The 23370-nt window shown below is 39.3% G+C and overlaps 1 long non-coding RNA gene across 1 annotated transcript; it reads right to left on the bottom strand.

Annotated features, from left to right (window-relative positions):
- Positions 1-1739: 1739 nt before the first annotated feature.
- On the bottom strand, positions 1740-22967 carry LOC138923732 (uncharacterized). Its single transcript, XR_011437798.1, has 7 exons — positions 22859-22967; positions 21952-22002; positions 21399-21487; positions 14060-14334; positions 10968-11081; positions 10705-10774; positions 1740-1850 (listed from the first exon to the last, which is right to left on the bottom strand). It is a non-coding gene; the product is annotated as an uncharacterized lncRNA (long non-coding RNA).
- Between the last annotated feature and the right edge of the window lie 403 nt (positions 22968-23370).

Here is a 23370-nt window from a genome sequence, read left to right as displayed (position 1 = left end):
CAACATGTCCTTGTAAATCATTGTTGAGCTCATTACTCGTTACAGATTGTACTTCTCATTATCATGCCACGTGTAAAATCTCGACGAGGTTTGCCTGACATCCAAACCAACTCAGAACTCGAGCAGCACGTTTCTCTGGTGTGTCAGCCGCTGCAGGTGTTTCTCTATCACAATGAATAATTACATCAAACAAAGACAAGAAATACTCTAAAGCTGACAAAACCACACATCTGAAATCTGTATTTTCTACCTCTTGGGAAATTAAAATCTACAAGTATAGGGGCTTCAGTGCCCATGTCTTGGGGCCATTCCAGGTTTATAAAGAAAGACTTTTCTTTGCAAGCCCAAAGATTGCAATAATACAGGAAATTAAACTATATTTATAGACTGGACACCAGCACGCCAGCAGGCTTTCTTAGCTCTCTGAATCTCCCAACAAAAACAAAAACACTAGCAATCAAACGGGTGAGCAAGAAATGACAAGTGTTCTGACAGCTCTAGAATACTTTGAGGTATTTATAGCGTATTTCTGAGTCGTATTAGCTTAACCTGTAATAGAATATAAATGAGCCCATATGGCACAGATGTAATTATGTTCCATGTGAGAAATCCCTGTGGTAGGTTGGGGAGGGGGCCTGGGGAGAGAAGAATACACCAGCTCCACCTCCCTCCCCAGCCTCTCCCCATCACCACATGTGCCTTCTGGAGGGCATGATTTACACATCATTTGCATTGAGAAGAATATGAAGAAACACAATGCTAACAGCACAGTACCGAAAAGGGCAATCGAAAGATTGGGGATCCCTAGGGGTGCTGCTCTCTGTGACTGACATCCAGTTAGGAGCAGAGGCAGCTTCCCCTCGGGATCACATTTGATGAAGTGATCTTTGATTATGTGGGCACAGCAATCATAAGGCATAATTATTATTACTGCAAGAGAATGGGCAACAAATCTCTGGGGAAAGCCTCTGTCACAGACACTTTGCTGGCGCACGCTGGAAGCAAATGTTCTCCCAAGGATCATTTTCATTCCAGCCTGATATTTAGCTGAAGCTTCTTTGACTACCAGTCATGAAACATTAAATATAGATTAGAGCCAGAGAAATGTTGAAAGTTGAAATTCACCGGAGGTGCACACTTGTGTCCTTGAGAAACAACCCCGAATGCTGTCCAGATGTTGCAGCAGCAAGGCAGAGAAGTCCCAAGCTGCAAGGAGGCCACAACAGAGGAGAGTGAGGGATGTTTAGCATTCCACCAGCCTTCTGTTTGGTTTATTTGTACTACATTAATTTAGCAGAGAATCCTAACAGGCTGTTAGTGGTGGATGTTGCAAAGTGTTCACTATCCCGAAAGAATGAAGAAATGTTTTTGTGCCAGGGAAGGGAGTAATTCAAAGCACGTAATTGATTTTATACAATTTCAAACTGTGATAAGACAAAGGGCCACAACAGAAACATATGTTAACAGTTTTCTCTGTGTTTCCCCATGAATCCACAAAAAAGAGCATCCCCGTAACTTGTAGATGGTTAACTTGCTTTGAACATCTCACTGGATATTAACAGACACTTGCGGTGGAATGTGGAATAAATGGGCCTGCTTTGGAACAGTTTGCAGAAGGGCAGCTGTGCTGCGCAAAGCACAATGCATCCCCCAGGTGTGTAATGGGGACACCTCTTCAGTTTCCTCAGTGAACTCTGAGTGCTGTGTTCACATGTGGGCTCCCCCCACTGCCCAACTCACCCACTGTTGCAGAATCAGAGGGATGCTCTTCTGGTATAAGTTGGAAGCATGTTATTGGCATTATTCAGGGAAGACTCTTGCTCCCTAGCAGTCCCAGTAGAGGAGTCACCCTAGAGGTGGAAAATGGAGTTAGAGGAGATAAGGACATTGGCAGGCAGGACAGAAAGTGAGACCTAGGAATTCCCTGCTGCTGAGGGCTGACAAGTACTGGCTTGGATGAACAAAGGACTTTTGATTCCCACAGACTTTTAGAAACAGGAGGTATTGGTGAGTTCCTCAGGTCTTTCTGGAAGCAAAAAGTTGAATGATATAACATGCTGACCACCCCCCTTTCCACATCTAAGATTTTACCTTTCTATCAAACTAGCTCACAGGATTTCTGAATCTCTCCCCTATCAAAAAAAATGGAGAAAACCAAAAGCTTTGTGTGAAGTTGCAACAGTCACTGGGGGTCTCTCATCATTGTGCTTCAGGGCCTAAGGTAATCATTAACAGTCAGCAAGGCACGTGCCCTGAGGCACAAGGAACCGGGGAGATGCAGAGTCGACTCTTAACTTTTTAAGCATCCTTCCCCTAGCTCACGATGGAGGCCCCTTCTGCAATGCCAATTCTTGTGTTTATGCTGATGGTGGAAAGAGATTTGTATTAAATAACCTTGAAGTCACGTTAAACAAATATAATTCACCAAAAAGAGGGGAAAAGCCAGTCCCTAACAATTTTCATCAATCTTTGTTCCACTTATATAAGAATCCTGGTATCTGGGCACAAAAGTAACCTCAAGAAATATTGCCATAGTCCATCAATGGATAGCCCTTTCTATAATAATTCTTGAGTGGGAGACAAGGGATGCGACTGGAAACGTTTCACCAGAGAGGAGCTCCTTGAATTGAATCTTAAGGATAAAAAGGATTTTTCTGGGGGAATGGGGTTGAGGGTGTGGGGTGCTAAGGAGGGCATTCCTGCAGTTGGAATGGCACATGCAAAACCACAGAGACTTGGGATTGCAAGTTGCCAGGGAACTGCAAATAGTCTGGTATGGCTAGAAGGTAGTATGTAAGTGGGAGGTTAAAATAAGAAACTGGACAGATAGACGGTGGCCATCCTGTGGAGATTTCCTGCCATTGAAGTGTTTTGAGTAGGGGCGGAGAAAGGCTTATTCAGAGGTTATAAGATCAGTTAGATGGTATTACAGTGGTCCAGATGAGAGAGGGTGAGTTCCTGAAGTAGGGCAGTAACAGTGTGGATGGAGAATAAAGAATGGATAGGAGAAAAGTTAAGGTGGTGGAATCTACCGGACTTAGTGGCTTTTAAAATGTGAGGAATGAAGGAAATGAGGAGTCTACGATGATTTGCAGGTAGAGTGAGCAAATAATCTCCAAATTACTTAAATTTCATCTCCAAATTGATTACTGAGTTACTTAGTGGCAATTTAATGTTCCTGTGTTTGATTTGTATTTGATTTTGGGAGGCTTGACATGGAATTTCCCAGGTGCCCCCTCAGTGGGCAGCAAAGGAAAGGCTCACAGTGGAAGGGGTAGGAAGAGGGTTTCTGTGCTGGGAGCCTCCGGATGGCACAGAGAGTGGCAAAGGTGATCAGAGTCACTGACAGAGCCTTTGGGGAAAGTAATATGACGGATATATTGAAATTCTTCAAAATTATCATACCTTTTGACCCAACAAGTTATACTTTTAGGAATCTCTCCTAAGGAAATGACCCAAACTACTCAAACTCTATGCATATGTTCCCTGCAGCATCATTATAATGGGAAAAAATTATAAATGATCAATAATTGAGGCTTCATTAAATAATTTCTATAGAAGTAGTAGTTGACAGAGTTACATAAGAGAGCAAAATAAGAAGCATAAAAAATGGAAAAGAGGAGACAAAATAGTCATTATTCACAAATGAGATGGATAGCTACGTGGAAAACCCCAAGAGAGTCAACTAAGAAACAACTATAAATCATAAGAAAATTCAGTAAAATGACAGATAAGATTTGTAAAAATATGTTCACAGATGTCTTACATATAATGTGCAGTTAGAAAATATAGAATAAAAACAAGCTCATTTGCCAAGGGAACATAAAATGATTGAATAAATGAAAAGATACATCTTAACTGAAAAAAACTTAAATAGTCTATTTGGGGAAAAATGATTCAATAGTATAAGAAAGTCAATTCTCACTAAACCATCTATAAATTTCATGTGTTTCCCAATAAAGATACTAGCAGATTTTTTGCTGGTGATGGTGGTTTTTGGCTATTTTGTTTTGTTCTGCTTTTGAATAGTCAAAATGATTCTAAAGCTCATGGGAAGGGGGAAGTCATTCAATAACAGCCTAGACATTTTTATAAAATTAAAAAGTAATGAAGGGGGACTAGTCTTATCTGCCATAATATTTCAGTAAATAAAAGCCTTATGCACTGGTAATTAAATACACAGTCAGGTCAACAGAAGAGAATTGAGAGTCCAGAAATAGAACCAAACAGACACTGGAATTTAGCATATGATGATAGTCCAGCACTGGTCTGGTTTAAATTCCAAGGAGATGATGGTTCCTTCAGAAACAGACTTAGGATATTTCAAAGTTCAGCGGAATTTGAGTGAGTAATTATTTACCTGTTGGAGAATATTATAATCTGGTTTCATTCACAACAATCGGGGATGAGGGGCATATTTGTTTAAAAACAATTGTTTCTGCCAGTTGGTGTATATAATTAAATAGCTATATGTATTCTCCACATTTGTATTTGTGGATAACCAGTTACCCAGTGAGCAGTAAATGTGTGACATTTTTGCTTAATGCAGACTTTCTTGGGCATCCAGAGAAACAAAGCCATTACATTATCATCTTCAGCAAAAAGTTTGATAGGTGAGGCATTTAAAACTTCTGGCTAAAATAAGGTTTGGGGATTATTAACGGGTTTAATTTCTGCAAGCCAGCCCCATAACACATTACCGTGGCTAGCTAAGCATTAACTGGATTTTCCATCCATTTCTCATATTGTTGGTCTCAACCTTCACTTGTAGCTTGGGCAAATCCCTTAACCCCGGTAAGCCTCAGCTTCTTCCTCTGTCGAATGAAGGGGTTAGGGGAATTGACCCCTCCAGGTCCTTCTCACTCAAAGCTTCTCTTATTCTGGGGACAGCAGCCCATTGTCATAGTCTGTTGCAGTAAGCATAAGGTGAAACGAAAGACGTGTACTTAGCTAAAAACAGTGCAGGCATTTTAGGGAAAGTGGTATCAGTTAAAACAATGGTTTTCAAGCTTTTTTGAGCCTGTAATTCTGTGTGTAAAAAAAAAAAAAAGCAGGCATCTCAATATTTGTAAATACGCTTACTTACAAACACTTTTATTGCTATATACATGTGTGCACGTATCTGTATATATATATTAAGGTATACTGTAGTCTGCAGTGATATACTATGTTCATTTAAACATATCCAAAAATATAAAACTAAAATCCTAATATTTTCTTCCTATATCCTGATGGATCATCTTGTACATCCTCTAGAACTTCTGGTTTAGAGAACAGAACTAGTTTACTCTTCAATTAGTATATTCAATAGAGAGCAAACTGGTAGAACCCAGAAGGTTTTCCTATTTAATGGCAAAAAAACCCAAAACAAAAGCAAAACAATTTTGTTTTTCAGTTTGCCAGATGCTACCAATTAATTTGTGGTTGAGAGGCAGCCAAGTATGGTTAAAAAAAAATCCTTGAATCTGAAGTCAGAAAAGCATGGTTTCAATTCCCACCCCCAGGGGCTTCTACCACTATCCTTGTGTCTTAATTCTTTGTGCTTTCGTTTCTTCATGTATTAAATAGAGTTAATATTACAGGCCCTAAATACCTCACAGAGTCATTGAGACCAAATAGATTATATATAATATATAGACTATATATATTGCATTATAGAGTGAAGTATAAGAATTATTATTACCAAACTACAAATAGCATAAATTTCAACCCAACTTAACCTTCTACAACTGACCTGATTCTTACATACATGTAACCTAACCAAAGAGTACCATGTACTATCTCCTAAGTTGATGAAGCTTCTATTAGGAAAAAGAACAGAGTAATTAAGCTGAAAAACTTCTGACAATATTGTTGAACTTCTCATCTTTGTAACATAATTTATTCCCAGGTAGACAATAGATATTTTGGTGATAGGGTCCTCCTACCTCTTCTGTTCACATCTTGCTCCCTCCATCCCTCAACCTTAGCTACCTAGCAGCTATCCACATACAGTGCTCCTCTATGGCAGTGCCTCTTCTTGGGCACTGTCCCATGCTCTGATGAACTCTGTGCCCCATTATCAAACTTCCTGCTGTGTGGCCCATTCTCTTAGAACTTTGCCATCTCCTCATCAAGAGAACAGTAGCCCTGGCTAGACGATATAAATGCCATTTACTGATGGTAGGTTAATGTATGACTTCCTATGGCAAGGATATTTGCATTTTAACAGAGAATAGATCCCTGAATATACAATGTATTAAGTCCAAAGAAAAACGAACTAATGGTTGAATAGTAAACAAGCTCCTGGCATGTGTGGGGGGGGGGGGTGTGCATTTGACTTTAGCTCTCATTGCCCTTTTCTCTATTGTCACCAGTTTGCTCACAACTCACCCCAACTCCCTGCTCCCAATCCCTTATCCTGACAGTCAAGTTCAAGCCTGGGCCCATGAGGTGAGGACTACAGCATCCTGGACAACAGTCCTTCCTCACAATCAGGTGGGACTAAGCATGAACCACTGTTACTGCTTCTCAGACTCACAGGTTCCCACCAGCGGGCTCCTGCATTGTTCCCCAATCTTCCTGAATGTCAACCTCCCTGTCTTCCAACTGATGGCAGCTAACATCTATTGACCACTTGCTATGTGCCAGCTACTATTGTAAGTAGTGTACTTGTTTTAATTCATGCAATCATCACGACAACCCTGTGACGTTGAAATTATATATCAGAATGAAAGCCAGTTGAATATCTATCCTGGATACAGGTACTATTAATATCCCTGTTTTAAAGGTGAAGAAATATTCTTTTATTAAACAACTATTTTTGAGCTTCTACTCTACGCCAGGCACTGTTATAGGACCCAGGGATACTCCTGTGAATAAAGCACAAAAATCTGTGGCCTCTTAGATCTTACATTACTGGGAAGGTTAATAAAGAGAAGTTTTAGAAAGACTTTGGGCAGAGATCTTAAATCAGACCAAGTAGTCAGCTCCCTCCCCTGCCAGCCTTGCCTTTAGCAGCTGATAGCTCTTCTCACCTTTTGTAGAGCTATCAGATTACAATCAGTGGACTGACAGCCCATCTGCTCTTATATCCGGCATCAACTCCAGCTTTACTTGCACCTCTGTGGGCACTGGGGAGCGAAGTCCTCAAATTTCCTCTCTTTCATGAAGGCATTTGTTCAAGGGAATGGGCAGGAACAATGGCAGAAGACCGCATAATTTTATCTGTACCTGCCCTATGGACAGACACTGAAGCTTTTCAAAGGTTATAAAGTCACTTGAAAAGAACTTAAAACAAAACAAGTGTATTTTGCAATGGAAACTTCTAGCTACATGTTAGAATTCACTGAAGACAAAATCTCAACTTAGATTAAAAAAAGAAGTCAACTTGTCTTTGTGAATTAGGAACAAAGTAAATTAGGATCTTGATCTCCTGGGTACTCTATTTATAAAGAAATTAACTACCATTAGTATCTTGACAGGACTGCTGTGTCCAGCTTTGATGAGAAGCATTGTGCTTCTAAACTTGATCCCCAGGTTTTTAACATAAAATATCCCTTTGGACCTTCTTTCTACTCTCTCAGAGAGAAGACAAGGCAGAGAGTAAAATCAAATAACTAAAGTGGGGTGTACCACAACTGCTGGGAGAGTGTGACCATGCTAAGCAAGGTAAGCTGCTTTGGGGATTTCCAGTGGGTGATGAACAACTGACAGACATAACACTTTTACAGACATAATTTTCAGACATATTTTCCAGACTATAACGTGGGGTCAGGAAGGGGGGTACTAGGGTCAACATAACAATGCAAACCTTATGCTCCTATTTTTGTCCTGTCACTCTTATGCGACTCTATTTCCTTTACTTCATTTAGATGCGTAACTTATATAATTTTACGTATTTTTCCAATTTGAAAAAAAATACATGCTTAGCAAAAACTGAAAACATTACAAAACTAACAGAGTTGAAAGTGACAGATCCTTATAGTGTGACTATACATTCCAATTTGTCCAGGACTGTCTCGTTTCACATCTGTTGTCTTGGCATAATTATTAGGAAGACATCCTTCATTCTGAAAGTTATCCTTGTTTGGATGACAAATTACATTATCTTACTAACCCACACTCTACACTTAATTATAGTTAACTTTTTCAGTCCGTTTTCAAAATTCACCCTCACTCACTAATTTCAAGAGTTCTGAAAGGTGTTTCACCTTAAGAACATATTCCTCACAGATACTGTGTGATGCCTACCCTTTTCCTCTTCCTGAAACGTGCTTCTCTAGCTTGCAGCATCTATGGAGCTTCTATGAAAGGCCTCCTGCAACCCTTCTGCTGCCCCCGTTGGCACTGCGCCACTTCCATTTAGTGTCAAAGCCAGTCAGTTCCACCAGTTTTGCTGATGCCATAACATGACAGCTCTAAGTGAACCAAATACCCCCAAATTGCCAAAGCTGCCCATGAGCCAACTCTTTCAACTCCACAAAGTCACAATGAACTCTCCAATGAAGTAGGGTACCCCCTTCATGGTGCACTTTGTCAATGCCCTGGGAAAGTCTGCTACTAGTGTCTTTTACAGATTTTAACGAAAACAGCGCATTTAGTGTTCACACTTGGGCTGTCTTCTTGGTAGGCTTTAGGTACCAATCCATGAGGATCCACCTAAGGGCAGTATACTTGCACATCCCATTCCCAATACTTTGGCACTAATCTTCCACCAAGCTGACTTTCAGCCTAAGGTGAGTTGTGCCCAGGAGGTGCCTTGGTCATCATTAAAACACGATTCTGACGGTGCTCTGGCTGTGCAGGCGTGTTTGAATCATATGGTGATCTTACTTGCCACATGCAATCATGTTTTAATCTATTTATATCCTTGGTCCCCTTTTTCTTCACCTTTTGCCTCATTGGCTTTCCTCCCTCTTCCACATACTCTTGACAGTTTTCCACGCCCTGTGCTTTTTTTATCAGGGTAACATTTGTTCATTTAGTTAATTCTTGTACTTTATTTTATTATTTTTGATGGTAGTGGAAGAAAGCAGGGGAAAAAAGCTTTCTTGTCAAATGACATCTCTTTTTAACTGTAAATTTCTAGAGAACAGGACCAGGTCATAGCAGAGACTCAAGGCCAACTGCATGTGAATCCTTAATAATTTCTGTTCTGATTCAAAAAGTAAAGTTCAGGATTTATAATAAATGCTTTATATTATAAACATTTTGACAGAACATAAATATAGATGTCAAGATATTAAAAATATTGGATGGGTTCAGGAAATCTAGCTGTATTTTCTTTTTCATGGCATCCAATAGCTACCAAAGAGAAAGAAAGCCGACAGGAACAGTATTTTTGTCTCTTTGGCATCTGCTAACAGAAAACCTACTTTTCATTAGGGCTGCTTTTGTGCATGTATATTAAGAAGCAAATCATATCTGAAAAACTTCAGTTTTGGTAGTTTTCCACTTGTTACATTTTTCTGCCTTAGAGTTCCAGGAGTTTCTCTTGTCAGTTAGCCAGCAGCTGGCTGTTGCATCCTGATGATATATTCAAACATAAGAATTCAACGTAAGGTCAACAAATGGCTCTCTCAGATCTGGAGGGAGCTTGCACAGCCTGCCCACATTCCTATACACTACAGCACTACATTTCCTAAGACCCTGGCTTAGTTTGCCAAATGGGACAAGTTAAGAGAATTTTAAGCAGTCTTAAATAGCACCGCAGCATTTTATATGAAGGAACTGAAATTCTGTGCTAATTAAGAATACTTATATCATGGGGATGTCTTGCAGAGTAGAGTTTTTAAAAAGCGAATTATACTGGGTTCTCACCATAACACTGTCCTTAACCTTCCTGCTGTGGGACCTCCTCTTGGGTGGGATGGCTTCTAATAAGATCCTTTTAATGCTTCAGGAATAAGACCCCCTGAATAGTGCCTTCTTGTTGTTAGTTCCACTGAGTCAATTCTGACTCCTAGCGACCCTGTGTACAGCAGAGTGGTCTTTTTGCTCCATCCTCTCACCTTCCGGTGCTGTATGAGACAATGCTCCACTGCTATTCATAGGGTTTTCATGGCCAATTATCCAGGAGTGGGTGGCCAGGTCCTTCATCCTAGTCTGTCTTAGTCTGGAAGCTCCACTGAAACTTGCCCACCATGGGTGACCCTGCTGGTATTTGAAATAACAGTGGCATAGCTTTCAACATTACAGCAGCACGCAGCCCCTACAGGGTGACAACTGACAGACAGATAAATAGTGCCTTGGTTGCCCCAAGTGATTCAGCACTGCAGTCCAGAGTTATGTAGAAGTTTCAGGGCAGCAAATAAAAACAAACCTTGGAATAATTAATTTCCACATTAACATTTTGTTTATTAATAAATTATTATATTTCATATTTTGAGGTTTTAAATTTTCTGAATGTAAGTGATTATTGATTAGTTTATGGTAAACTTGAAATGTGCCATCAGAGAAATAATTCGATCTGCTGACTGCCTTAACCTTCCCTGAAATAAAGTCTCTTGCTACTTTGAGATAGCATACTCCCTCTTTTTAGTTACTGATCCAGTGGTGGAACCACACAAAAGAATGTAGTATTCATACACCTTACATAATTGATCTGAAGTAGATTTGACTCCAAATTTTAGCCAGGCAATGTGCTAACCTACTGAGATATTGAGTAAAAGAGAGATTGTAGACTGGTAAGGGAGAGAGACAATTATTCAGACTATTACATACCATGTGGGAGCTCTATGATAATGCAGGTACAGGATGTTGCAGGAGCACATAGTGGGGACATACAGCCGGTCTGTGGGCATCAGGTAGACATGTCAGGTAGAAGACACATATATTAAATGATGCCATATTTTTCCAAAGAGGAATGTGATATTTTAGAATTTTGAAGAACAAAAATTTCCAAATAAATAATTAGACGTAGTGGATTTTTTTCCTTTGGCACTAAACACGTAATTACATTAAAAAGGCAAATGAACATATTTCACCTTATCATCCCATATGCAGATGACATCAAACTCCTTGATAGAGTGGTCGTGATGGATGACAGAGCTAAAACTGCAATTTATCGTCTAAGTCTGGCAAGATGAAATTATTTTTTCCTGCAGAAAACAAGATTACATTTATCAGGGATACAAATAAAGGCTTACATTTAGATTAGGAAGCGGAAGCTGAAGAAAACCTGGTTTCCAGAGCAGAAGAGCACTTTGCACACTGATGAGCTAAAATCTGAAAGATGGGTTTTCATTCTGGGGGTCACTTTTAAAGAGAGACAGTAGCAAACCAATGTGCGCCCATGAGAGGGTGAGGAATCAGGACTAATGGACGGGATCAGTTTGACACAGCCACCTTTTGTTGAGTGCCACTTTGTCCCAGGCACTGAGGATGTGAAAATGAAGATACTTCCCTCCTGTGGAACCCATCATTGTCCACCGGGAAGACTGACACATAAACGAATTACGATGATAAATTCGATACAACGGCTGCTTAAAAACTGCTATGGGAACACAGAGAAAGGAAAGTTAATTCTGTTGGGGAGTGTTAAGGACCTACCAAGAAAAAAATAGCATATGAGTTTGGCCTTGGCTGGAGTTCGAATTTCCTCAGTGGTAAAGGAAGGCAGGGCATAGAGAAAGCGTGTAGATAAGGATTTGCCGGGCAGAAAGAAGTTAGAGGCCGATTTCAGCTCTTCTATCATCTGGCATAGTCAGCAATGGGAAGGACTGCATCAGGATTCAGGATCTCCTTGATGTAGGAGGGACCACAGAGCATAGATAATGACTCTACGACAGTCAGTAAAGCATTCTAACTTGTTTCTCACCTTATGAGCATTATTGATTTTACAGTTTGTCACTTTACTTCGGCTCATAGGAAGCTCAGATACAAAGTTTACCCCATCTCTGGTGAGTGTACAAACCTTATAATACATCCATTGCATGGTGCAAGTCACCCCACCTGTGTTCTACTTGCCAAGTACAGCAAATTCTATTACTGTATTGGAATATTTTATATATTTCAACATTTATGTTATACTACACATTTTGATAAGCCATATGCATCCTTTTTATTAAAAGACTAATATATATAAATAAATAGCTAAGCTCTGAACTAACTCTAGAGTCACTTTCTTTTTTCAGTTTACTCAGAGGTATAAAAACAATCATGAGCTTCCTCCTTTTTCACTACTGAATCAATTTCAAACTATGGAAAGAAGCGAAATGCAAATCAAAAGCACAGCAAGATACCGGTTCATGCTCATTAAAACGGCTATAACAAAAAAGACAGCAGCAAGTGTTGGTGAGGATATGGAGAAATTGGAACCCTCATACATTGTTGGTGGGGAAGTAAAATGGCAAAGCCAGTTTGGAAAACAGTTTAGTAGCTCCTTAAACATAGAGTTACCATGTGACCCAGCACCACTTCTAAGTGTATACTCAAGACAACCGAAAATATACGTTCATACAAAAATTTGTACACAAATGTTCATAGCATCATTACTCATAATAACTTAAAGTGCAAACAACCCAAGTATCCATTAACCTGTGAGTAAATAAGAAAATGTGGTATATCCATACAGTGGAATATTATTCAGCCATAAGGAGTGAAGTACTGATACACACTGAAACAGGGATAAACCTAGAAATCATGTGCTATGTGAGAGAAGCCAGATACAAAAGCCACATGTATGACTCTGTTTATATGAAATATCCAGAATAAGCAAATCCACACCGACGGAAAGTAGATTAGCAGTTGCCAGGGGAGTGGGTGGGGGATGAGGTGTGTGTGCTACTGAGTCAGAGATTCTTTTTGGTGTGAGAAGATTTTCTGGAATTAGGTAGCTGTGAGGTTGCATAACTTTGTGAAATATCAAAAACCACTGAACTTTACACTTTTTAAAAATGTGAATTTTATAGCACGTGAATTATATCTTAATGAGAAAATACTGAAAGAATTAGCTGGGGCAGGTGGAATGTGTGGAAGATAGATCATTTTTATTTTTCTGCAAAAGACTTTATTTGATTATCACTTCAACCATTGCTACTTAATCCAGGTACTTTCTTTAAAAACTTCATAAAAAATTTTGTTTTCCTTAGCCTTGAAATTTATACAGTTTGTTATTTGGAAGGAATGGCTGCTAAATGACTCTTCTTTTTTTCTTTATCATTCATGAACTATTCTTTAAATTAAGTATTAAGACTATGTATAGGTAATTAATGATATCTAATAAATATTTATTTTTAAAATTCAATAGCCATCTTTACTTAAATCATAAAAACATTTTAATAATAAAAAAAATTATCCGGGCCAGCCCGATGGTGTAGTGGTTAACTTCGTGCGCTCTGCTACAGCAGCCTGGGGTTCACAGGTTCAGATCCCAGGCTCAGACCTACACACCACTCATCAAGCCATGCTGTGGTGGATCCCACATAGAAGAACCAGAAGGACCCACAACTAGGGTACTGGAGCTCTGAGGAGCAGAAAAAAAAGGGAAAACTGGCCACAGATGTTAGCTCAGGGCCAATCTTCCTCACCAAAAAGCACACCTTTTAAGAACAAAAGAAGCAAAAAACAAACAAAGAAGGGCTCCTACTAGGAAAAAAAAAATATCAAGAATTGTTTCCCACATTCCCTAGCTAGATGCTTCCATGGCATTCATCATACCTGAAGGAGATAGTTCTTCCTAATATATTCTCAGCACAAAGAAGAGGCTGCTTAAAACTTTCCAAGCTCCAGTAAGTTCTATGGAATAAAATTACCTCATTCTAAAAAGATGTGACCATCCTCTCCTCTGCACTGAGACTATTCTTTGCTGTGAAGCAAGTTCTTAACATGCTTAAGACAACATGAGTTTAGATACCTTAGGTTTGGGTTTTTTATTTTTTTCATCTTGAAAAATCACTTGGGATATATTTCAGTCCTTTCTTACTCACATTCCTCAGTCACCTGGATTAATTGACGGGAACAACAACAATTGTGCTTTGAAGCACTCGGGTACAACAGTGGAAATGATCACATTTCTTAGTTAATGAATGAATACTCCTTCCATAGGCTTTGTTTATGGAAATAAATAGTGTATTACCTTAATTAGTGAATTCCCTGGGAAGGTGGGGCCTTCTAAAAAGTCGGTTGCAGGGGCCGGCCCGGTGGCGCAGCGGTTAAGTTCGCACGTTCCACTTCTCGGAAGCCCGGGGTTCGCCGGTTCGGATCCCAGGTGCGGACACGCCACTGCTTGGCACGCCATGCTGTGGCAGGCGTCCCATGTGTAAAGTAGAGGAAGATGGGCACGATGTTAGCTCAGGGCCAGGCTTCCTCAGCAAAAAGAGGAGGACTGGCAGTAGTTAGCTCAGGGGTAATCTTCCTCAAAAAAAAAAAAAAGAAGACAGTTGTATTAAAAACCTAAACAAACAAAATCAGAAAAGAGGGGAAGCTGAGCCGCCTGAGAAGCCTCCAGGCACAGCCTCCGCCAGTGGCTGCCCCACTGAAACCAACAGGCCAGACCTGGGCAAAACCAGGAGCCTTTGGAAGTCCCTCCTCTGCCTGCCCATCAAGTGGCCACCTGCTGCACTGTCTCCCTCTCTGTGTTGCTATCAGATGTGTCTAAGCAAGAGCGAATCTATATCCTTCTCCTTCCCTACCTAGTGATAGGTACCAATACACTGAAAGTCTTCCAACTAAAGGGATAACTCTAAGTTAATCTCTAGTTATGCAATTAAAACCCTCTCCTTTTTTAAAAAAATTAAACTTAAAGAGTTTTAGACCTGTGGGGGCTGGCCCTGTGGCGTAGTGGTTAAGTTGGACCGCTCCAGTTTGGTGGCCCAGGGTGGCAGGTTTGCTCCCAGCATGGACCTAGCACCCCTCATCAAGCCACGCTGTGGCAGCATCCCACATAAAATAGAGAAAGATTGGCAACAGATGTTAGCTCAGTGACAATCTTCCTCACCAAAAAAAAAAAAAGAAGAAGAAGAAGAATTTCAGACCTGGGCAAACCACAGTGATCTTGGAGAGGGCCCTATTGGGCACACCAGGTTGGTACCCGGCTGTTCTCAATTTTGTTATTTCGGTACAAAGACAGTGCAAGCCCGACAGGGCTGGTACTTATTGAGAGTTCTAAAAAGCTAGTTCTCTTAGCAGAAAGAGAACTCAAGAATATAATGCCATTTAAAACCACAAGAAAAAGAGTAAAGTACCTAGGAATAAATTTAACCAAAGAGGTGAAAGACCTAAACACTGAAAACTATAAGACATTATTGAAAGAAACTGAAGAAGACATAAAGAAATAGAAAGATATTCCATGCTCATGGATTGGAAGAATTAACATAGTTAAAATGTCCATGTTGCCTAAAGAAATCTACGGATTCAACACAATCTCAATCAGAATCCCAATGACATTTTTCATGGAAATAGAACAAAGAATCCTAAAATTGATATGGAACAACAAAAGACCCCGAAAAGCCAAAGCAATCATGAGAAAAAAGAACGAAGCTGGAGGCATCACATTCCCTGATTTCAAAATATACTACAAAACTATAGTAATCAAAACAGCATGGTACTGGTACAAAAACAGACACACAGATCAATGGAACAGAATTGAGAGCCCAGAAATAAACCCCCACATGTATGAACAGCTAATTTTCAACAAAGGAGCTAAGAACATACAACAGAGAAAGGAGAGTGTCTTCAATAAACGGTGTTGGGAAAACCAGAGAGCTACATGCAAAAGAATGAAAGTGGACCGTTGTCTTACATCATACACAAAGATTAACTGAAAATAGATTAAAGACTTCAATGTAAGACCTGAAACCATAAAAATCCTAGAAGAAAATATAGACAGTACATTATTTGACATTGGCCTTAGGATTATCTTTTTGAACATCTTGTCTCCTCAGGCAAGTGAAACAAAAGAAAAAATAAACAAATTGGACTTCGTCAAATTAAAAAGCTTCTGCACTGCAAAAGAAACCATCAACAAAATGAAAAAACAACCCACCAACTAGGAGAAAATATTTGCAAATTATATAACCAGTAAGGGGTTAATATCCAAAATATAAAGAAGTCATATAACTCAATAACAAAAAAATGAACAACCTCATCAAAAAATGGCCAGAGGATCTGAACGTTTTTCCAAAGAAGATATACAGATGGCCAAGAAGTACATGGAAAGATGTTCAGCATCACTAATTATTAGGGAAATGCAATTCAAAATTACAATGAAATATTATCTCATACCTGTCAAAATGGCTTACTAAAAAGACAAGAAATAAGTGTTGGACAGGATGTGGAGAAAAAGGAACCCTCACACACTCCTGGTGGGAATGTAAATTGGTGCAGCCACTATGGAAAATAGTATGGAGATTTCTCAAAAAATTAAAAATAGAAACACCATATGATCCAGCTATTCCTCTTCTGAGTATTTATCCAAAGAACAGAAAAACTAATTCGAAAAGATATATGGACCCCTATGTTCATTGCAGCATTATTCACAATAGCCAAGACTTGGAAGCACTCTAAGTGCCCATCAATGGAAGAATGGATATAGAGGTTGTGGTACATATAGATAGATAGATAGATAGATATAGATATAGATATAGATAATGGAATACCTCTCAGCTGTAAAAAAGACAAAATTGTGCTATTTGCAACAACACGATGGACCTTGAGGGTATCATGCTAAGTGAAATAAGTCAGATGGAGAAAGACAATTACCCTATGACTTCACTCATATGTAGAAAATGAACAAATAAACACACACATGGATACAGAGAACAGATTGGTGGTTACCAGAGGGGAAGGGGGGATGGCAAGATGGTAAAGGGGCACCATGGTGGTAAACACGATGCAGTCTATACAGAAGTTGAAATATAATGATGTACTCCTGAAATTTATATAACGTTGTAAACCAATATGACCTCAATAAAATAAATAAGTTTAAAAAATAAAAATAAAAAGCTAGTTCTCACAGTTTTCAGGCCCTGAGTGAAGTTTCGACAATGTCTTTATAAGAGGAGGTTTGCGGTGGCAAACATAGCTAGGGGCTTGTCTTTCAGTTGTAGCTGAAGAAACATCAGTTGTCCCTATCAAAATCTGGAGGAGAGGCTGGTGGAGCAGAGGGTCCTACTGGCACTGCCACTCCTGTGTACTTGTCACCAGTTTCATTCAAGATCACCCTGTCTCTACTTGGGTCTGCTAGTGTGTTCCTTCTCTAAGCCATCTCTCTTCCTCGACTGCACACTATTGATCCTTTTCCCATTTCCTGAACTTTACCTAACCCAGTGTTTCAAAAAACACCTCAAGAACCTCCAGTGTCAGAATCACTAGAATGAAAGTTCCTAAACTCTTCCCCTGGCCAAGAAAATCAGTCTCTGAAAATGAGGCCAGAAATCCTCACATTTAAGAAGCTCCTTGAGTGATTCTTAAGCACGATTTTAAGAATTCTTAATAACCCATTGCCACCTCTGACAAATATTGTATATTTTGAGATCATCTGATTTTACTTTAGTTAGCATTGGATGAGGTTTCATTTAAACTTGCTTTATCTGAGATCTTCAAACACACCCTACACCTCCCACATTAATTTAACTTGGCTCTCATAAAGCTATATTATTAAAACACATCTTCGTTATTTATAGAGTCATTACCGCATTCAAGTGACTTCTGGTCTGTTAGTGAATTATCTCTACTTGGGAAAAAAGCTATAGAGAAGATAAATGGTGTAAAATTTTAAAAGAAGATACATGATAGCTGCAATAGACAATAACTTTGCATATGTTAACTCAGTAAATTCTATTATATCTCTATATAAGTCCTGCAAATTCAGATGCTTGCAAATAATGCATATTTGCGTATAGCTATGAGCATTTGAAATCCTTCTTAAATACTTGCTGAAAAATACATATTTTTAAAACAGATTTATATGTATATGGGAGGAAAATATGTACTGTTAGCCATAACAGTACTAGACAGAAAAAAACTTGCAGTTGGTTTCTAGTGTAGATTGAAAATTACATTTTAGAGAATATTTTCAAGGATGCATTTGCAATGCTAGAAAAATTTCTTCTCAAAAAACGTCAACATAACATTTTAAACTAGGGCAGGCATATTCGTTACCTGAATTTGTGTAAAATGCAACCTAGGCAATTGAGATTTCTTTTCTTGTTTGACAAAACATTTAAATTAAAGATCATGAAAAAAAATTTCCTCTGGAACATGACATAAATTCATAAAGAATTAAAATCTATAATCACAGCTAGAAATACAGATCGGATTAATCAGAGATGAGATAACTATGTCCGGTATCTCTCACATCCAGCCCTTCACCAAAGGGCAAAATGCAATCAATCATTTGACAGATGTGTTTCTGATGAAAACCATGCAGTTATATCACTGTAGTAAAAAACAGAGGGATTATACGTCTTCACTTGAGAGAAGATGGTTGACTTCAGTCAATCACCATCTTTTTTCTGACCTATTTCTGGGACAGACATAAAACATGAATCTAGAGGAATATGTACTGAAACGACATATAGGGTAACAAAAAGAGTAGCAAAAGAGAGGATATGTAGCAAGGAAGAAGAAGAAAGATGACATCTGGAATATAAATAAATCTGTGGACTTAGAGGATTAGGACTGATCTGTAGACTGCTTAACAGAAAATGGGGTAAAGAGAGAGGGGAAATCAATGAGGAATTGATCATCGACCGAAACATACCTTAAGAGAAAGAAATGGATAACAGAAGAAATTCAGGAAGCCATTTTTTAAAAAATGGAATTGTAAAGAATAAGAATGTGGTAGGAGTACTTCTAAAAGAAAGATCCTCTAGCTATTTCCAACAGCTAGCTAAACATAGACGTGGCAAGTAGAATAATGGTCTCCCGAAGAATAAAGTCTACACTAGGAACTTTATCCTGTGTTGATCTAATCATGTGAATCCTTAAAAGGAGGGGACCATTCCCAGCTGGAGAGAATCAGACAGTGAGAAAAAAGGCTTGACCCAGTGTTGCTGGCTTTGAACATGGGGGAAGGGTGCCATGAGCCACAGGGGTGGCCTCTAAAAGCTAGAAAAGGCAAGGAAACAGATTCTCTCCTAGAGCCTCCAGAAAGAAACACAGCCTTGCAACATCTTGATTTTAGCCCAATGAGACAAATGTTAGACCTCAGACCTACAGAACTGTAAGGTAATAAATATGTGTTTTTCAAGTTTGTGATAATTTGTTACAGGAGCAATGGAAAACCAATACACTGGACCATGGGGGTGACCAAGGCACCAAAATGGCTAAATGGCTGGCTGCTCTTTTTTTTTTAAAGGGTGTTCTTAATTTTTTTTTGCAGGGGAGGATTCACCCTAAGCTAACATCCGTTGCCAATCTTGCTCCTTCTTCTTCCTTTTCCCCCCTCAGAGCCCCAGTACATAGTTGTGTATAGTTGTAAATTCTTCTAGTTGTTCTATATGAGCCACCCCCACAGCATGGCTACTGACAAGTGAGTGGTGTGGTTTCCCACCAGGAAAAAGAACCCAGCAGCCAAAGCAGAGCATGCCGAACTTTAACTGCTAGGCCATCAGGCCTGGCTCAAGCTGCTCTTTCTATATGCTGAAATAATGAAATGGCCAATCAACTGCTTTGATATAAGCCCTCAACCCTGCTCAACTTCATGCATCAAAGTATATTCAGTATGCTTCAGTAACACCAAAGGAACATTTTCATAACTGCTATTGAATAAGCTCTCTTTGGCAATATAGTCAATGAGGACACACAGCGGACTCCTGCAATTCTTCAGTTAGTTATCAATCTGGTAGAGGAGCATATTTCTAAAAGGAAAGTATGGTTCTCTTCCTGGTAATGATTTAGATGGCCTCGAAGGGCTGTTGCCATGTTACCCAAGTGTACAATCTACCAGTTGGGTCAGAATTGTTAGCAGCTGTGAAGAAATTGAATTTGAAATGGTGTATCCCAAAGCAGGCATGAATGCATAGAAATGCACTTAAGCTTTAAGATATCACAAGTTGATTAATATACAATACATTATTTGTGTGATTTAAACTTTAAGGTTTCCCATTAACTTAATCTTTTATCTGAATAATTCTTGTAAAACATGCTTAGCCTGAAAAGAGGATGCTGGAAAAATATGGCATTAGTTTGCATTACACCTTTCCAATTTCCATCAGCAATAATACTGAGCTGTAGAAGGATGAGAAAGGAGAGGGATTATGGGGGAAGAGAGAGGAGAGGAAGAGGAGTGGTGGAGAAGAATAGGTAGAAGAGGAAGAGAGAAAAGAAATATAGAGGGGGGAGAGGAAGACTACGATTTGTTCATAACTATCTAGTGCTAAAAATGTCATTATATACTTTATTTCTTGGATCCTCCCAACAGCCATATGAATTTTAAAAATTGTTATTATTACCGTTTTAGGTAAATGGATCTGAGGCTAAGAGCTAGTTGGGATTCAAGCCAGATCTTGCAAATCCAACATTCTTTCCAAGATGACACTCAAATTCTCTGTGTCCAGTTCCCTATTATCTCGGAATTGATTTTTTTTTTTTTTTTTTGAAAAGGAGGAATAGGAAAGAAGGTCATATTTCCAATCCAGGGTTACAGCTCTATTCTAGAGATGTTTCCATTCAACTCCTCTATTCATTCCCATGAAAGCTAGCCCCAGGAAAGAGTAGTTGATTTTGGTTTTCATTATACTCCTTTCTTTTTAACCCCTTCCAATGCCAAATGACCCCAAGCTGTCCGTATTTGGGACACAGAGTATTTCCCCTGCCACCCCCTCTCCCCGCCGAGCTGATTCTCCATCTGCCCCAACTCATCAAAGAACAATGAACAAACACAGCTCCTGGGCACCTGTGCCATTCTGTGAGGCCTCTCAAACCAGAATGTCTGCCTGTGAATTTGCCACATTTGGACCTAGAACATATTCTTAGCTCGCCCCCGTCCCCGACGTTAAAATACTCCTGTAGCATTAATTCTCGCCCCAAACCAGCCCTTTCAAATAAGGGCCTTCTTTCTCCTAGCTAGGACCTAACCCTACTCAAATGGCACAATAGCTGCGTGGCAGATTGATTCATATTAAATTTAACCAGAGTCTCATAAAAACTGGGAAAAATACTATGTGTGTCCAGGTGAACACAGTATAGAGATAAAGTTAGAAGACTGGTGGCCAGGAAGATTGCAGAAAGGCCCCCAGTCACCTGGGTCCCTTCTGTGACTGGAACATCCTTTTCTAAAAGGGGTAGGGGGGCACAGTCAAAACTGAGAAGAAGGCTTCAGACGTCTCAATCTCCTCCTTAATTAGCTGAATGTGAATGATAATGAAAACCCCTCACATTTGTACAGAACTTTACTATTTATGAAAGGACTTTCACATCCATTATTTTCTAGCATCTCCATTTGACTACGAGATCCGACAGATCAGACTTACCCAAGGTCCCTTAATTGATAAGCCCAGTCAACACTGGAATCCAGGTTTTGTGGCTCCCAGGCCAGTGTCCTCCTGCTGTACCATAACACCTTCAATGATGCAGGGAAGTATGTAAGAGAAAATGGAAATGTGGAATATGAAGTATAATAGCATAATACCAACAGACACCTTTAAGAGATTTTCCAGTAAACTTGCTGGTTAATGTTATTTACAGATTTTTTCTGACTGAAATTGTGATACTGTATATTCTTGTCTAGATTTAAATAATAAAAGCAGATTTATTTTATTTACTGTTATGGGCTGAATGTTTACTTCCCCAAAAATTCATATGTTGAAGCCCTTAGGCCCATGTGATAGTATTTGGAGATAGAGCCTTGGGGAGACAATGAGGTTTACATTAGGTCCTGAGTTTGGGACCCTCATGATGGGATTAGTGCCCTTACGAGAAGAGGAAGACAGAGAGATTTCCCTTTCCACCCTCACACACCAAAGAAAGGCCATGGGAGCTCACAGCAAGAAGGCGCTGTCTGCAAGCCAGGAAGCAGGTACTCACCAGAAACCAAAGCTGCTGGCACCTTAATCTTGGACTTCCCAGACCCTAGAACTGTGAGAAATAACTGTCTGTTGTTTAAGCCGCGCCATCCATGGTATTGTGTTACAGCAGCCTGAGCAGACTAAGACACTGACAACTATGCAATATCATAAGGCTAGTCATCAACTTAAAATAAAATACGCAGGTCAAAAGTAAAGCCCATGCTGGAAGAACAGTAAACCTATGTTTTTCTCAATTATATTTTATAAATTTAGTATATTTCACTATTTCAGAATGTATATTTCACTTTTAAAGTTTTCCTCTAGAGCAGAGTTTCTCAACTTTGGCACTTTGGATCAGATAATTCTTTGTTGTCAGGGGCTACCCTGTGCCTTCTGAAATGTTCAGCAGCCTCCCCGGCCTCTGTTCACTAAATGCCTGTAGGAACCCCAAACCCCAGTCATGACAAGCAAAAATCAAAAAAATGTCTCCTGGGGAGCAAAACTGCTCCCTATTGAGAATCACAGCCCTAGAGCCTATTGTATAGGGACCTCCTGAAATAATTAAATTATCTGCAAGTCTTTTTTTTATTTGTTTATCCTGAGTTTAGTTAAAAGATTGAAAAAAATAATGTTTTGATTTCAACAACAAAGGCAGTGAAATTTTATGTGCATTTATAAGGATGACAGGAACGAATGGATAAGAAGGATGACAAGAAGCATAAACTCAATACAAAAAGGGGTACACCAATTCTGATTGAAGAGTTTCATGTGAACAGAAATGTGAAGGCCTTGGGTTGCATGACCCACACATAGCATTCTACAATTCCAATAATCACAGTAGAATTTTAAGTTTATCTCCTTCTTTTTTCCCTCCTGTAGATATAACTTCTCGTTTTGGGAGAAGTATGGGTGCTAAACCTACTTACCTCTGAGAAAAAGTATGACAAGTGTCATCAAGTAAATCAAGTGTTGATATATTGCCGTTTGTGGTAATCCCTGCTTGAGTTTGTAATCTCATTTCAGCGGACTGAATGACTGCACAGGAAAATAAAATAGAATAAAATAGACATATAAAAAACCTAACAGTTCCTCACAATCTGATAAACTTTAACATCGATTTAAAAAAACCCAACTCTATTCATTCCAAGGGAATACTTTTGAGAGTCTTTTATAAAAATAGCTACTTAACCTGATTTCATGAGTAGCAAGAACAGGGCTCAGTGGCCAGTTAGGTTCCTGTATCTATGCCCAATTTCTTCAGGAGGCAGAAGGCTGAAGGCAAAATGGCCAAGATCTCAGTGAGGTTTGTTCCACTACACCTTCATCTTCCACTCAGCTTCTGTTGATTGGTACTCACTGTGAAGTCAGTTACAAAGGGCTGTGTTCATTGGCCTTTCATCTGCTCATGAAAAAAGCTAAAGCTACAGTGGAATACTTT

This window comes from Equus caballus, chromosome 4, assembly GCF_041296265.1.
Source record: "Equus caballus isolate H_3958 breed thoroughbred chromosome 4, TB-T2T, whole genome shotgun sequence".
NCBI classification, from domain to species: Eukaryota; Metazoa; Chordata; class Mammalia; order Perissodactyla; family Equidae; genus Equus; species Equus caballus.
The sequence above is the reverse complement of the archived record's forward strand: the minus strand, read 5'-3'. Positions and strand labels throughout refer to the sequence as shown.